At 36.9% G+C, this 16,161-nt stretch overlaps 1 protein-coding gene across 3 annotated transcripts in view; it reads left to right on the top strand.

Annotated features, from left to right (window-relative positions):
* The window catches only part of ROBO1 (roundabout guidance receptor 1), a 736,887-nt gene that overhangs the window by 150,818 nt on the left and 569,908 nt on the right, over nt 1-16,161 (top strand). The gene's annotated exons all lie outside the window — the stretch shown is intronic.

Genomic DNA, 16,161 nt, shown 5'->3' with positions numbered 1-16,161 from the left:
CTTCACAGAGGCCTGGGCTGCATTCCCAGATTGTCTATGTTTTGCTTCTCCTGTGTTATGTTTGGCCTGTTTTGTTTCTAGATTTTCCCTCAATTAACAGGCTGACTTACAGTATCTTTGGCATTGACCTATCCAATATTAAAGCTTTTATGCTTGTATAAGAATATATATTTTTCTGCAATCATTTCCATAATAGCAAGTATATTAGTGCTGCTAATTTGGCAATATGTATTTCATGTGAGAGCACAGACAGGCATGAAATGGGAGTGGGTGAGTCTGTTTACCCAGTTCAACATAATCTACCTTCTAGTGATGACCCGTCTGTCTAGGAGGTCATGTAAACTCTCTTAGGTGATGTATACACTGATCCTTTGTGTGTGTGTGTGAATTTCAATGACATTTTACATTAAGGCTAAAATAAATGCCAACAGGAGGTTTTGCCAAGGGCTTAGTCAGCAGTCTTTAAAACTACTGAAATTAAATTAGAAAGAACAAGTAAAATGTCTTGATGTGCCAGAAAGAAAAAATTGAAAGATTCAGAACAGCTGAGAAGTGTTCATAATACCGCTTGGACTTCAGGTCTTTCAAGAGTATAAATCAGGACTGAAAAGAAGTGTAATTTTGCACAAAACATTTATTTTTGAAAGTTTGTCCCTAGAAGAACGGTAAGATGGATAAGCATAAGTAAATATATAAGAGAATTACGTTATGTGTATTGATATAAAACCAATAACATATTTGTAAATGATGGCAGTGATGAAATATTTATCAAACTAACAATTTCATTTAGAAATATCTCAAAAATGACCAGCTTTTTATATGCAGGTTAAGATGTAAAATAGCTACATTTAATTCTCTGGAAAGTGATAAAAATATTAGAAATTAAATCACTGTATTTACTTTATCTATCTCCTGAAACAGGATATATACAGAGAAGTGTAATAGGATAGTTTCTGGGAGTAAAAAAAGCTAAGGAAAGTAACATTACTGGATCTGGCACGTACTGCATTTGACTAATGAATCACTTCCCTAGATTGGGTTTCTAGTCTAGAAGGCAAAGAATATAAGTCTGCCTTATTAGCTGATGTTTGTGAAGTAGTTGATGAATGAGGGGTGTAAATGTTAAGTGTTATTACCACAATAAGCAATCTTGTTGTGATATTTGAATTGCAAGAGAATCTAAGCCTTTGGGCTTTTCTTCTTAATGGAATCTTGGTGAAGAATATGACATTTTTACTACTGAAATTATTAGGACATGTTTAGGGCTTAAGGGTTAGGAAGAGTATGGATCCATTGATCCTGTGGACAGAGATGAGATACTTACTACCTACTCTTCTTGCTCAAGAAATGGTCATGAAACACACTGTCACAAAATATGATGTAGATAGCAAGAGTTACCACATATTTGCATCCCTTAAAAACTATCGTAGTACAAAATCCAGTCTGGTAACTTTTTTCCATTAGATTTTATGATTATATTGTAATCTTCATATTTTTATAAATGCGCCACACAGCTCACACCTTTATAAAAACATTCTACAAAGACATCAGAAATTTTTGAAAACTGTAACTGAACACTTTGCAAGGTGCAAAATAATAAAGTAGCAGGCCCTCTGTGGTGTTTTTTGTCTTGTATTTTGCTTGGTAATCGTGTTCAGGAAGGATGAAAGAAGGCTTGCAAAGTTTTCTCTCCTTTAAACATGAGACAAATATCTTACATTAAGCTTTTCTATTATGTTCAGAATTCTCTCTAGTTTTACTTTTCTGTGGGAGCATTCAGTGTCATAAGTAGTTGATACAGTCATCAGACTTTTTTTTTTTTTTTTTCTTCCTTATTTTTGTCTGGCGTCCACTCTTTAAATATTCCAAAAGTCTGACTTGAATAGTTACTGTTCACAAGTCGTTAAAAATGTGGTTATACTGCTTCCCAGTGGTAGATGAAAGAATATCTTGCTCTCATTTGGTGAAACGTTTTTGTGATCATGCATGTGTAGTTTTTTTATTCTTTGGATTTGGTGCAGTACCAGAGTATTTAGAGCTTTTCTCTTTTCTATTACCTGGTTTTATATCAGTGTAGATTGACTTCAGTGAATTTGTCCTAGTTGATAGCAGTATGTGTGAGAGAATATAAAAGCAGAATGCCTTGCTGTTTTACAGGGGGTCTTAACTGAAGGCTACAGCATGATATTTACAATCCAAGACAATGACTTGACTAGGCTGGTGGCGGTCATCTCCCCTAGAGATGGGCAAGCAGAATACTCTTTCCTTAACTGCAGTTGTGACTTATCTATGTTGGATAGGAGCACGCACTTCTAAAAAGAAGATTTTTTTCTAGGGAGGGAGAGAAAATGTAAGTCACTCAGAGTACGTGGAGATCCATTAAAAAACAGTTTGTCAGAGAGAAATGTCTGTCAATGAGAAAGATGATTGCTTTTTGAAGCATTCATTGGGAAAGAACTGACATTGTGCACTGACCTTCCCAAGAGAACAAGGCTGTGAGCACCTTGAACACATTGCTGATATTAGCCTTGTAGTACAGATGTTGGGCTGAGACTCGAGAGATCTACACACAGCTCTTGCTGCTGCCGCCATCAATTTCTTGCGAACAGTGGGGGAATGTACCACTCAGTGCCAAAGTTCAGCACTGGCAAAACGGTAGCGTGAGATTTCCACCGCCCTCCTTCTGTCTGCTTAGAGATGGACTAATGCAGTTATTTATGTTCAGCTATCACTTGAGTATTCCCACTCATTTTTAGTGGAATTATGGAAGCAGTGAGATACTACTGAGTGAGGGAGTGGTGGGTCTGAATTTCAGAGCAGAGCAGATATGTACAGTCTGTGCCTGGCTCTGAGTTCAACAGTAGGAATTATTTCTCATATCCTTTGTTTATCTCTTCAAATGATTTTTTTCGCCTAGACTCCCAAATCCACCCAGAATCAAAGAGAGTCAAAAATAAAGACATTTTAGTGGAATCCAAATTTTCTTTTTCTTTTTTTTTTGCGTAGTTCAGATCGTCTAAAATTGCTTTCCCCTATCAGCTGGTTTTCTTCCAAGACTCATGAACCTCATGAACCTACCTAACATTGTAATGCCTCCACTTAGATGGTAAGAAAGAGAACCAGTAGTATCTCAGGATAGCTGTGACTCCTCCTCATATCTGTAAGAAGGGCTGAGTGTGTGATTACATGTCATTCATAAACATATTTTCTTGTTAGACATGCTTATTTACTGATTCATTGTAGTATGACAACTAGGAAAATACAATATGTCAAAAAAAAGAAAATAGAATCTGTTCTTAGTACACAGAATATTTTCCCTATAGTACTTACTACTGTTAATAGCGGTTATGTGTATGACTCCTGTGTTTTGACAGACATATACACAAAAATACTGTTATGTAAGATTTAGAATTACATTATTGAAAATTAAATCAGTCCAGAGTACATCAAATTTCAGACATTTGGTTATAAGGGTTCAAAATAACTGAGTGGATATGCATTCATGGGAATTTTATGTATTTTTCATAGCCTGCTAAAATCTTGAAACTACTCTGTACAGAGTGATTTTAGCCAACGACCCACACATTTTCCTCTCTCAAATTAAACTTTAGCACCAACTTTTACCAAAATGCTGTACTCTTTACTTTCCTGATAGAGCCATTCATAGTACTTTCTAATTCACATAAAAATTGTCAGACCTAAAGCATGAAGATGGTTTCAGAAAGCATTCTCTTGCAAACCTCACCGGGGTGGTTAACATATAAAATGATTAAGCCTCCACTGTGTTCTTTAGATCTCTGCAAGAAATTATGTCCCTCAAAGAAGGGATCGCAGAGAGGACCTATCCCTGTACTCCAGGCGTGTCAGCCTACCATGACAGTGGAAGCACAGCTGCTCGCATGCCCACCTGAGCAAAACACAGTGAATGTTGCTGTCTGCTGTCTGGCTTTCGCCACCCATTGTGTTTGGTGTTGCATGACAGCCCCAGCCCCAGGCCCAGCATCACTCCTGCATTTAAGCCACTGTTTATCACGAGCAGCACTGGAGAATCTGACCGTTTGAATTCCCCTGTCAGAGAATAATATACAAGGATTTCCAGGGGATTTGGATTTTTATTGTGTTTATTTATAGCGACTGTTCTAGCCATTTAATTTGGTCTGAAATTTTTTACAGAGCTGAAGGCTGTAGGCAATTTCTGTAACTACCAGTGACAAGGTGTTTCTTTTCAAAATAAAACAACAAATTCCTGTATGTAACTAGCAACATAATTTCTTTCTTTTAAGTCAGAAATGGCTATCAGCTCTCAATGGTAAATTACAGCTGAAGCTAATATTTCTGTGTTCAGAAAAGAAAATATAATATGAACTAACTCACACACTGACTGATTCTGTTATGCTTGATCAGTTTAAATAGTATTTTACTGTCCAAGAGGTCTTAGTTAGATGAAACTGTTTCTGGTTATGCTCACTATTAGTAAGGATGACATGTTTTCACCCATGGTTAGAGTATTAACTGTGTTCAGCAGTAATTCTGTTTAGTTAGGAACTTGACCTAATCTGAATGAAAATACACAGGAAAATGCAGGAAGGCTGGGAAAAGGTAGTGATTTTGCCAGACTGCCTGCTTAACTAGGGACAGCATAATGCACAGACTTTACTGATAGAATCTTTTGTTTAAAATCAACAAATGTAAAGATGTTTTTCTTTAGCTAAATTCAATAGCAATAATTGAAATAATTGATGTAGCTGAACATGTCACTCATCAAAACACACTGAAGCTTAACAGCGTAGAAAAGGTTATTACAGGACCTATGAATAGACTGCCTATCTTGATGCCTCAAAACTGCTAACAGCAAATACGTAGGCAATCTAAGAGCAAGGAAAGCCCACCTCCTTAAACAATCCAAGGGATTAATTTTCACTTAGCCTTTCATGTGTTTGCGGTGGGTTCTCCATTAATTTGTCTAAATATTTTTTGAAATCATGTAAACCTTCTCTATCTTGTGGCAATAAGTATAATGGCTTCATTGGCTTTTGAGAAAAAGTGAATACTCTAGAGCAGGGGTGTCAAACTCATTTTTACCCAGGGCTACATCAGCCTCATGGTTGCCTTCAAAGGGCTGAATGTAATTTTAGGACTGTATAAATGTAACCACTACTGTATAAATGTAACTACTCCTACATTTATTTAAAGATATATTAATTAAAATTTATATTAATATAAACCATATTAAAATCACATTTGACCCTTTGAAGGCAACTACGAGGCTGATGTGGCCCCTGGTGAAAATGAGTTTGACACACCCCCCCAGCTCTACAGGATATAAATGTTGCCACCTATTTCTGCTGTTCCACGGCTCTTATGTTGTAACTCAATAAGAGTTCTTCCGATCCTTGAGTAACCTCTTCTTAGGTATTACTGTTTTTAATCCAATAAACGTGCTAGAGAGCCGATACTTCCAACTATGAAAGTGGATGTTGTGCTCAGTCAAATGCAAAGGCTTTTGAACTTAGCAGATGAATACATGTAAGTAAGAGCTATGGGCATCAAAGTGTTCCCAGTAGGTTTTCCTCTGATGAATTGTAGTTAGGGCGATTTTTTGGTTCATTTGTGTAATAAACAGAAAACCTACTTGTAGCCTTGTTCTTTATCAAATATGTATGTTTATTGTTTGTTTTGTTTTTAATGCAAATCGAGTACTGGTAATACAGTAGCAACTTGGCAACAGTTAGACAGGGACTAGAGTCTGAAGAGGAAAATTTGCAGGTTTGTTCTCATAGAGGAAAAAAAGAGCATAATGTTTCTGAAACAGCCGGGAGCAATGTGAGAAGCTATGAAATTACCTTCACCACAGTGTGCAATGCTCTACATCAGTAAAGAAAGGGTTGAAAGAGAACAGAGAGATGGATTCCTGGGTGTATACGCAAAGACATTTCTACATAAGATGAAGCACAGAAAAGCAGAAAAATTATAGAAAAATTGAGCTATTGAAAACCTACTCAATTATGAGGATTTTGTGTCTCCCTTTCCCCTATGTAGTACTTCTACATTAGTTTGACTGATTTCAGTTGATACACAGATAGTTAATCTCAGAGACAGAAGAAATTAATCCTTATTATATATTTGTAACATGACATTTTGATACTTATGAGTAGGGATGAGAAAACACTGTTTACCCTTTGTTCTGTTTTTAAAGCATATGAGGAGTAAAATTGCACTGCCCAGTTAACCTGAGCAATATCAAACCCTAGACATAAAGGCTTACATAGCTCAGGTGTGAACAGCTAAGAAAGGAAATTCCTATTAGCTTACTATGTCCTCTTTTTTCTGAACTGTGCAATGTCAAGGCATCTGTGCGGACAAAGCAAACAACAATAAAGCTTTTGGGGTACAGTAATCTGATTTTCCCTGTGATCTTTTTTTGGTCATTTTGGAGTTCATTCCTTTTCCTGGATGTTGGGGCTGCAGAGGGGAGCTGGGAAAGGAGGGACCACAGAAACAACGGACATGTTGGCAGCATCGCTGCTGTCATGGGAAAGTGGAGTTTGTGGGCCAGCCATATTCTCCCAATTTCTACCAGTTTGGCCCAAAATTGTGGATTAATTCCAGGTAAATGCACCATTTTAAGAATGAGGCAAAACTGTAACAAAAGAACAGCCAGTGAGTGGCTATATGCAGTGGGGCCTTTTCCTCTCTCTCTGCTTCTCCACCTTCTTTTCCCTCCCCTCCTCTCCCCTCCCCTCCCCTCCCCTTCTCTCATCTTTTATTGGTATTTTGCATGCTCATATGTTGATTTTTGGGAGACAATACAATTTCATCCTCCAAAAGCAGCAGTCTCCAGCCTATCATTCAGCATGAAGCTCAAAATATTATATATATGTGATTAGAAGCCTGAAATAATGTAAAATGAATTATATATTTAATTATAAATGGTAGCTATGCTGTTGCCCAAGCCATTCCCTTTGATTTCAAAATGCATATAAGTGCATCCCGTTGCTGCCTGGATGCGCCTTCCTTCCCTTGGAGGAGAGCTCTGAGCAGCTCAGCAGCCTTCCCCAACCATTTGTTGCCTTAGTTTGTGACATTTTTGCCTGTTGTTTTCATGTATTGCATATTCAGAGACCTCCTAATGGACAGTGGAGACCTCTGCCAAAACCAAAAAGACTGAAGCTTTTGAAGTGTAATTCTAGGTGTATGAAGAAATATAATGTGACTAGGACAAGGCTTAGGATAGGAGATAATGTCTGTACACTTTGCTTCTTTTGTGGTGCTACCCAACATGTCTAAGCTGTAATTGATGCATCGCCACTCTTGTGCAAAGCCTTTGGCTGCTACAGACAAGGTTTACCACTCAGGAATGAAAGGCAGAGCCGCAGTGCAGCCTCAGTGAAATTTGCCATTCCATCTGAACCATATCGTTAGTGCTGGTAGCAGCAAATGACACGCAGCACTGCTCAAGTGCAGCTGTACAGAACTGCTCACATTGCCAACACATATAATTTTCCACTTACCCAAAGAGCGAGCTGCTCCACTGAGGAGTGCAGTGGGATTCATCAAATGCATGGTGGGATACAGGAGTCTGTGAGCCTGATTGTGGACAAAATGTTATCTTAATTGCTTTCAGCGCTGATACAACTGAATCGTGCCTCGCTTTTATTAATTTGTTTAGGTGTGTTTATTTGTGGCATTCTTTTCTGCATGAAACTGCTTAGGTGAGCCAGTGTACCTGTTAATCTCTTCATTTCTGTTAAACTCTTAATTTTGTGAATTTTTTTTTAAAGAGCCATTTCAAATTTTAGAGGAGGGAGTAGAAGAAGACATTTTAATCTGTCTGTTTATTTCTGTATTGAGTGTTTTGTGTCCTGGTATTGTTTTCTGTGTGCCTTACTGTTAGATTCCTTGACAAACCTGAAAGGTAAATCCCTTTCCTTGATCTGTACTTCAGCCTAAATCCTAAATTCTGCATTCAGTTCTTGGTCATTTTCAACTTAGACACGCAGCCCTTTGAAGTCAATGTGATTTGGCTTCAGGAGCTGACCTTACTGAGGGCTCTGCAGTTCTGCAGCTGCCCTGGGGACACCAAAGCCTCCGTGCAGTGGCCAAGTGGACACCTGGGTTGGGCAAGAGCCAGCACCAAAGAGAAGTGCCAGAACCCTGCCCGAGTGACGCCTCTTGCTTTTCTTTTTTCAGGGAAGAAATACAACATGCAATGCAACACTTGTAATGTGTGGAGATAATTTTTATGTAGCTACTGACAACTTGCATAGAAATACCAGTTGAAACAGTTCAACTGGTGCAGCCGTTTTCAGATGCTCAGCGTCAGCCTTGTTCTGCCATCTAGTGTTTGACATATCAAATTTCAACTTCAGCAGTGATATTTTAAGTATAGTTTCAGGACAAAAACATTTAAAAATAAGAATGAGATGTAGTGTGAAAGAAGTGTGACAGAAAAGGGGGAAGACTCAATACAAATGGAATTTTTTGTGTTGTAAGAGGAATGGTGGTTGTAGACAGTAAATTAACTTGTTGTCGTTTAGACTAACATTTTTCACTGGTAGAGCTGTAAAAGTTTTTATTATAGTCCCACAATTTTTGTCTGTCATTTGTTTATTTGAAAGCAAATTATTTAAGAGTTAATCCAGATGTTCTGTACAGCGTATCTGTTACCATAAATGGTCATTGAGCACTTTGGATAATTAGTTATCAGAATTATTTTTTTGTCTATTTCACACTTGTATTTGTGCCTTGTTTGACTTCTGGATAATTACTTGATTATACAGGCTTTTAAAACTAGAAGGTAATTGGTTCTGTTTCAGATCTTACCAGTTGGGGTCTTCTTTATCAGACAGATTGCTTCTGCCTCGGGACGGTGTGGAGACTTATTTAAGTGAAAGCTGTAGTACAGCACAGTCTTCTGTGTTGTTGAAGCTCCTGTTAAACTCTGGAACAAAAACCATATTGGTTAAACACAATTTTTTATTGTACTTGGTTTACAGCTCATTTCATACTCTGGCTAGTAAAGTTTGTGGTTAGGGAAGTGATTCTTAATGATTTCTTCAAATCTTGCACAGCCACTATTTTCTGTCAGTAAGTTCTACTTAATTGGCTGGTTGCTTTTCTGTGTTGGGTTATTTTCAGTTTTTTTGGGGGAGGTTTGTTTATTTGTTTGTTTACAAATTTGTGTTGAATTTAGTAATATGGCTGAGGGAAAACAAACAAACAAACAAACCAAACAAACAAACATTTTCAGAAATCTACAATGTAAGAGTCAGGATCTTGAAAAGCAAGTCTGTGTCATTTTGATATTTGACTGAGGAAAGGGAGGAGATGGGAAGAAGAAGGGTGCCTTCGCTTTTACAGTAATAATACATTTCGCTGATGCAAACTGAAGGAAAGGCATTTGCCACATTGGGAGAGAGAATGTATTTTGTCTGGGAAACTAAGCTGTGCTGTGCCTTTCTTGGTCTTGAATGGAACACCATTTGCAAACTGGAAGTAAATCACATGCAAGAAGTCATGGTAGAACATTAGACCACAAAAATGGAAGAGATGGGAATAGAGGGAGTAGTGTTATTCCAGCCATGCTGAGAGGCAAAGAAAATGGTGTGAGAAAAGAGGTTTAAAAGAGGAAGGAAATTCCTGGGGAAAGAAATAAAAGAAATACAAAGCTATGTAAAGAAAATACATAATTTACATTTGAGGCTTAGTAACAATCAGATTCTTAAACAGTGGACTCCTTTGCATAGTCTTTCACTTTGGTGGAGTTCCACTAATTTGAAATTGCTGGAAGAACTTTTCTTTAGCCTTAAGGAGGGTCATTTCCTACATTGACATCTGAAATTCTCTCTTTAATCCTGTCAAAATTTACAGATTAAGTAGGAATGTCTAAAGTAATTCCATAAAATGCCTAAAGACTACGCTGTTTGATATGCATGATGGATTCTCCATGGCACCCCTTCCTTACCCAGTTTTAATCTCCAATTGGTCCCTGGGCATTGTCCCCTAAAAGCATGCTCATATAAAAAAAGCTGAAAGGTAATAAAGAAAGATTTATTATTAATACAGATTTATTGATGGCTCTGGCAAATGTATGGTGTGTTTTTCCAGTTCTGTTTAGCACTGTCCATATTTTCATGGTTCATGCCATTTTTCAGGTTTTATTTTTACTTTTTTGCTTCTTATTTTTTTGTTTCCAAATATTTAACAAAAGCTTTATACTCTGTTAAATAAATTGCTGTATTTCACTGGAATGCAAGACTATTCAGGGTCCTTTGGGATAAACTACTATGTTAATATTATTTCTTTCAGTGATACTGTTTAACTGAGTCTGAATTCATCAAGTTATTGGGGTATTTAACCAATTTTCTAGAAAATTCTCGATTTCATTGGTTAGAAATTATGACTCTAAAGCATCTTGTGATAAGAATTACAGCAGTGATTTCATTTCTTTTTTACCTATGCAAGACAGTAAAAAGAGTTAAACATTAAAAAAATAATCAAAATCAGCTGTTCCTCCAAATTTTTGTCAAATTCACTATGGGCTATGCAATGAAGGTATTCTGAGAATTTTTTATTTTTATGAAAACTTACAGCTCATGCACATGAAGGCCATGATATACCGTTGGATAATAACAAATACACAAAATCATGTGTTTCAAATCAATCATACTTGAGCCTATAAGTTTTTAGTATCTCCTGTCTAAGGAATTATTTATGCAGATTTCTGGTTATTTTCTATGAAAAGAGCTAACAGGATGAACCTAAAACAGGTTAAATATCCTGTTGGCATGCTGAGTAGTACAGTATAGCACAGATCTCCAGGAAAAGGATAGATCAGGAACTTCTACATCATATCTTTTTGATGATACCATGCTTTCACCTTTCCTTCAGATTTGAATCCTTTTTGGTCATTGTGGTAACTAGAAGAATTAGGGACATATTTGGCTGTCTTGACTTTTCAAAAGGTAAAAAAAAGACATCATTGAAAAGACAGCATGGCCATGAAGTTCCTCTTAACATTTCCCAGCATCTTTAAGATATCAGTAACAATACTTGTTTTTCTCTCTTATTTTGAAGAAAGGCAAGAAAATTCTGTTTGCCTAGTTTGCTTTTTAATTTCAACATTCTGAATGGTAATTTCATCTTCCACACACTTCCTTTGTCCAAGCATTCCACAAGTTTCTACCTTTCCTCTCCTTCAGTATACGGACTGCTTGTTATCAAATAACCTTTTCAGCTACAGCCCAAGCAGCTCTGCAGTAGTTCACTTCTGAACTGTCATCCACAGACTTTTCAGTGGTTTTTATCTGCTTTCTGGAAGATATGATCCTGTCAGCTGCTATTTATATGTTGCATACTTAGGAAGTTAAAAAAAAGAAAAAAAAAAAGAAAAAGGGAAAACAAAACAAAACAAAAACACCTCTTTGTTTTACTTTCTGACAGATGTAGCTCATAACCTTAGCAGCTAACTTTATGTTTGTAGGATAGGATCTTTGCTCTTTTTTGAGCCCTGAACTTTTGAACTGAGAAAAGTAAAATTTATGTTAGCAAATATTCCGTGTTCAGCCTTTTAATTTTTATTTCTTGCCAGGCATTGGAACAGGCTGCCCAGGGAAGTGGTGGAGTCACCATACCTGGAGGTGTTTAAAAGGCATTTAGATGAGGTTCTTAGGGACATGGTTTAGTGCTAGAGTTAGGTTGGATTCAATGATCCCAAGGGTCTCTTCCAACCAAAATGTTTCTATGATTCTATGATTTTCTGTTATGAAGCAACTTATGACCAAATAGAAAAAAATCTACTATGTAAAAATCAAGGACAGAAAGCTAATTTTTGGTGCATTTACAAGTTATCTAAAAAAACTGCCTACTGCAAGTGAAGAAGGTCCTTATCCTGTAAGTCAGGTCTTTCTGAATGTCTTCTTGAAACCTTTAAAGTCAATTGATTTTATCAGGGTTCAGACATCCAAAAGTGTTTCATACAGTCTGAATTTTGTAACACTCAGCATCCAGTCTTTATTCCTTTCATAATAACTTCTTAGCATCCAGTCACATCTGTATTCTTCACAGATAAACACGATTATGTGTTTTTAAGTTAAAATCAACATACCTATTGAGAACTGTCAGTTATATATACATTATTTAGGCAGTAATAAAAACTCTGATGGATAAGTATGTTCAACTGTGTATTGAGATGGCACAACATAGCTCTGTTACTTTTCTACTTGGATGCAGACATTTTTTACATTTCATGTGGAAAATTGCATCTCAAAAAGAAGAGGTGATGTTTTTGCCATCCAGTAATCTCAAATCCTTTGTGATTGCATTTTTGCATACCCTATTGCTTTGTCATTTTGAATCAAAATTTTTAATCTATGTATCTTGGTAATTGTTCACATTCATGAAAAAAAAAATGAAAACTGATTGCATAATTACCACTAATGGAGATAAAGAAAAAGACACTGAAAATAAAATTTTCACTTTCCATCTTACAATAGGCTTAAAGATGTTTTGATATCCAATTTAATAAGGCTAAAATAATAGACTTTTGTGCTCTTGCCTAGAGAAGGAGAACTTTTACACTGTGAGAGCCAGCAAGTGCCTCCTCAGTAAGAGCCCACCTCCAATGTTTCTTCAGCATTGTGGTCTAAAGCAAAACACTCAGTGTGCTTAAACAAACATATGGTCTGTATTTTGCAGGAAACTTTAAGCAAACATGATGTAACTCTGAAGAGGGGTGCAAGATAAAAGAAGAGAGGGAATATTTTGCCCTAAGTTCAGAACAACATAGTGGTTTATCACAAAGCAGCACATAAAAAAGAAGCCATGCCAACAAGTAAAGATTGTCTGGCCCAGATTTCGTTCTTCCTCCTCACCCAAAACATACATCTTCCAGTGACTACAGATGAAGAAGCACGTAGACTTCTTTTGCATATTTTCTCTGTCCTCATTGTCCCTCTAGTGCTTCCAGGAACAGATGATATTAGCAGGCATCTGCTTATTTTCTGTGCTACACCAGCCTTTGTCCCGTAGTGCTCAGAACATTTAAAGAACAATACAAAAAGGGTCCTGTTGTGAGCCTGTATTATCTGATTCTCTCAAAATTAACTACTTATTTACTGCTATGAACTATTGGAGTTCCCTCTTAGCTTTAGTAATTCACACATATAGTGTTTCTTAAATGTTAACACCTCAAATTCTGCTAATAATATTGTAGGAGAGAGGAGTAGCAGCATAAACTGATAAACCAGAGGTTGTCCATGCTTATTCAGCATGGGAATGAACATGAAAGGGTTGCAGGGGAGAGCTGCCCAAGGAGACCCAGTGAACGAACACGCCACTAAAGGATGTGATGGGAAGGAAAAATGAGAAGAAAAAAAAAAGGATTGTTTTCTTTTTTTTTTTTCTAATTCTTGGATAGAAATGGCTCTTTAAGAAAGTAAAAGATAGGGTACCATGAAAGATTGCAAATAAATTTAAATCAGTATCTTGACTTATTCTGGTCAGTAGTAATGAAAGAACCTCACAGCATGTTAGTATTAAAAGACTGTAAATTGAAAGTGTAAATTATTTTAGTGTTCTTCAGTCCTTACAATCATTTCCTCATCATATTCCAAATGTAATCAAGGTGTACAATTTTGCCTTGTATACTGTATGCACATATATGTATGTATGTACTACAACACATTGCGCTGTAGCTGTGAAGGAGTTCTTAAGTTCCTGCTCACAGCTTCACAGGCTCAGGTGCTGCTTTGGCTGATTCATGCTACTTAAATATGTTATTAATTCCAAGTTGCAGTTACAAAACTTTATACTGTAAATAAACATAGTCCCAATTGCATTGTTTGGCTGTTGGTAAAAATGTATTTTTAAAATCAATTTACCATAATTGGATTCTATTTTGTATTCTTCCATGTGGGCAAGAAAATCCAATGAGACCTAATTTATTTCCAGAATGAAACAACTACATTTATATAACTGACTCTCCCAGGTGTCAGTAAGGCCTCTATTTGGTATTCAATCTCTTTTACTCTAAACAGCTCAAGTTTCACAATTTATAACATCAATATTACTGGCATCTTTTTCAATTGTCAGAAATATTTCTAATGCTAATTAAGAAAAAACTGTTTTGGTAAAATATACAGCTTACAGACAAAATTTCTGCTTAAAAAGATCTTTCTTTTAAAAGCATGAAATAAGCTAAATAATAAAAACACTTCCAACTTGTTTTCCTAGTAAAGCTGTTACCTTCTTCAAAACGTGCATGAAGACAAAACATGCTACTTTTTATAACAACAATGCTGTTCTCCAATTGTTAACAGTATTTCCTGAAATACTAGATCTACAAATGCATGCATCAGTCAGTAAATATAAAAAAAATATATATCTTATGCTTTATTAGATATCATGGTTCATTTGCTGATATTTCTTTTGCTATTATTTGTTCCCTGAAACTCTTCCACTGTCTACAAGGATTTCACAGATCAGTAATCGGAAATGAGATTTTGATGCTCAACCCTAACTCTGCAACTAGACAATACTTATTCTATGTGAAGGTCAGGTTACGTTGACTCATAGCATCTACTTGGATATAAAACATACAGACTATTTCTATTTCTTCTGCTGTTATGGATGCTCCCCACCCCTGCTTTGCTCACCTGGCTGTTGTTGCCTAAAGGACTACTTTTCTTATTACTGTATTGAGATGTAATGTGGTTCAAGCTGCTTCTCTTTAAATACTTGGCCTCCCATCATAGGTCATACAGAATAAAAATAAGAAGGTTCTGTAAACTTTTTTCTGCTCACAATATTTCTGTGGGTTGGTCCTTGCATGTATACTTGGTTCCATTTACCTCAGCTGTTCTGACAGGGATCCAGCTCCACACAGTCCCTGAAAGCTGCTCCTCTCTGCCCAGAGGGTGAGCAGGCACCTCTCAGCTCTACTACCTGCAGGTAACCATTTTTTAAGACCTTTGTGGAATTTCTATCCTTGAACTGAAACTATTTCTTTATTAAAGGTTCTAGGTGTATTTTTAGGAAGAAAGGAAAGAGTGACTTGAAATTTGGTATGTTTCTGCTAAAATAGCATTCTGTTAATAGCGAACATGGAAATCTGAAGTTTCAGAAGAGGCAATTTTGGAACATGATGTATTCCTTTGGAATCTGTATTCCACTGTATGTAGCTTAGGAGAATCCAGATACTTTGACTACATCTTGACAGTGACTGGTAGAGATTTAGGAGAACAGCAGAAACATGCAGGGTTGTCCCAGCTCCTACTAGCTGCTGCAGCACCCCAGAGGGCTGCCTGCCAGCTGAAGCCAGGCAGGTGCAGGCAGCAATCTGGCATCCTCTGAGCACAGATGCAACATTCCCCCGTTCCCAAGGCAAGGAGAGGTGGAGTGTGAAGAGCAGTCACCTCCCACAGATGTCGTGTCACATATAAACAAGGAACACACATAAAATGAGTAACGAGATGTAAAAGTGTTTCAGTATCTGGGTCAGCTTTTCTCCTCTTCACTTGTTGATGTGGCAGAAACACTCTCAGAGATCACAAAGGAAGAATGTATTTATAAACCAATGCAAGGGAAAAGTACAGAGATCAAAATGAAATTGGGAGAAATCTCCTGGAAAACTGAAGAACATGTTTATGTCTGGTTTTTTATGAAGTTGTTTCTAAAATACTGTTCTGGAACAAACAATGTATTTTAAATTTTTCTTTAAGCTGTGTCTTTCTTCTGAAATGGAATATTTCCTTGTAAATTAAGCCCAGCAAATTCTGAAGTAAACCCAGTGGTCATTTTCCTCTGGCTTAGGGCTGGTTTTATGTACCAGCAAGTAGGTTGGTTGGCTGTGGCCCTTTCCTTCACTTCCACTCCTGTCAGAGCTCTTGTATACATGGCACTGATGGAAACTGCCATTCTTTTCTCTGTGCTGCTGATTGTCATCAACTGTAATGGGCTGGAGCCCTGTAGAGGGTGGAGAGAATGGTAATTTTCAGGCAACTGGAAAGAGAGGTATTACTAGATTTGCTTTATTTCAGAGTCAGTTTCTGTGCTTTGCTGACTATTTTTAACTGACTATGCACATTCCAACATCGCTAGATGTTCACAGCACTTCACACCTGATGGCAGTATCTTGTATAACTCACTCTTTCCATGAGTTGA

Source organism: Columba livia, chromosome 1, assembly GCF_036013475.1.
Source record: "Columba livia isolate bColLiv1 breed racing homer chromosome 1, bColLiv1.pat.W.v2, whole genome shotgun sequence".
Lineage (NCBI taxonomy): Eukaryota > Metazoa > Chordata > Aves > Columbiformes > Columbidae > Columba > Columba livia.
This window is presented reverse-complemented; position numbering and strand designations above follow the sequence as displayed.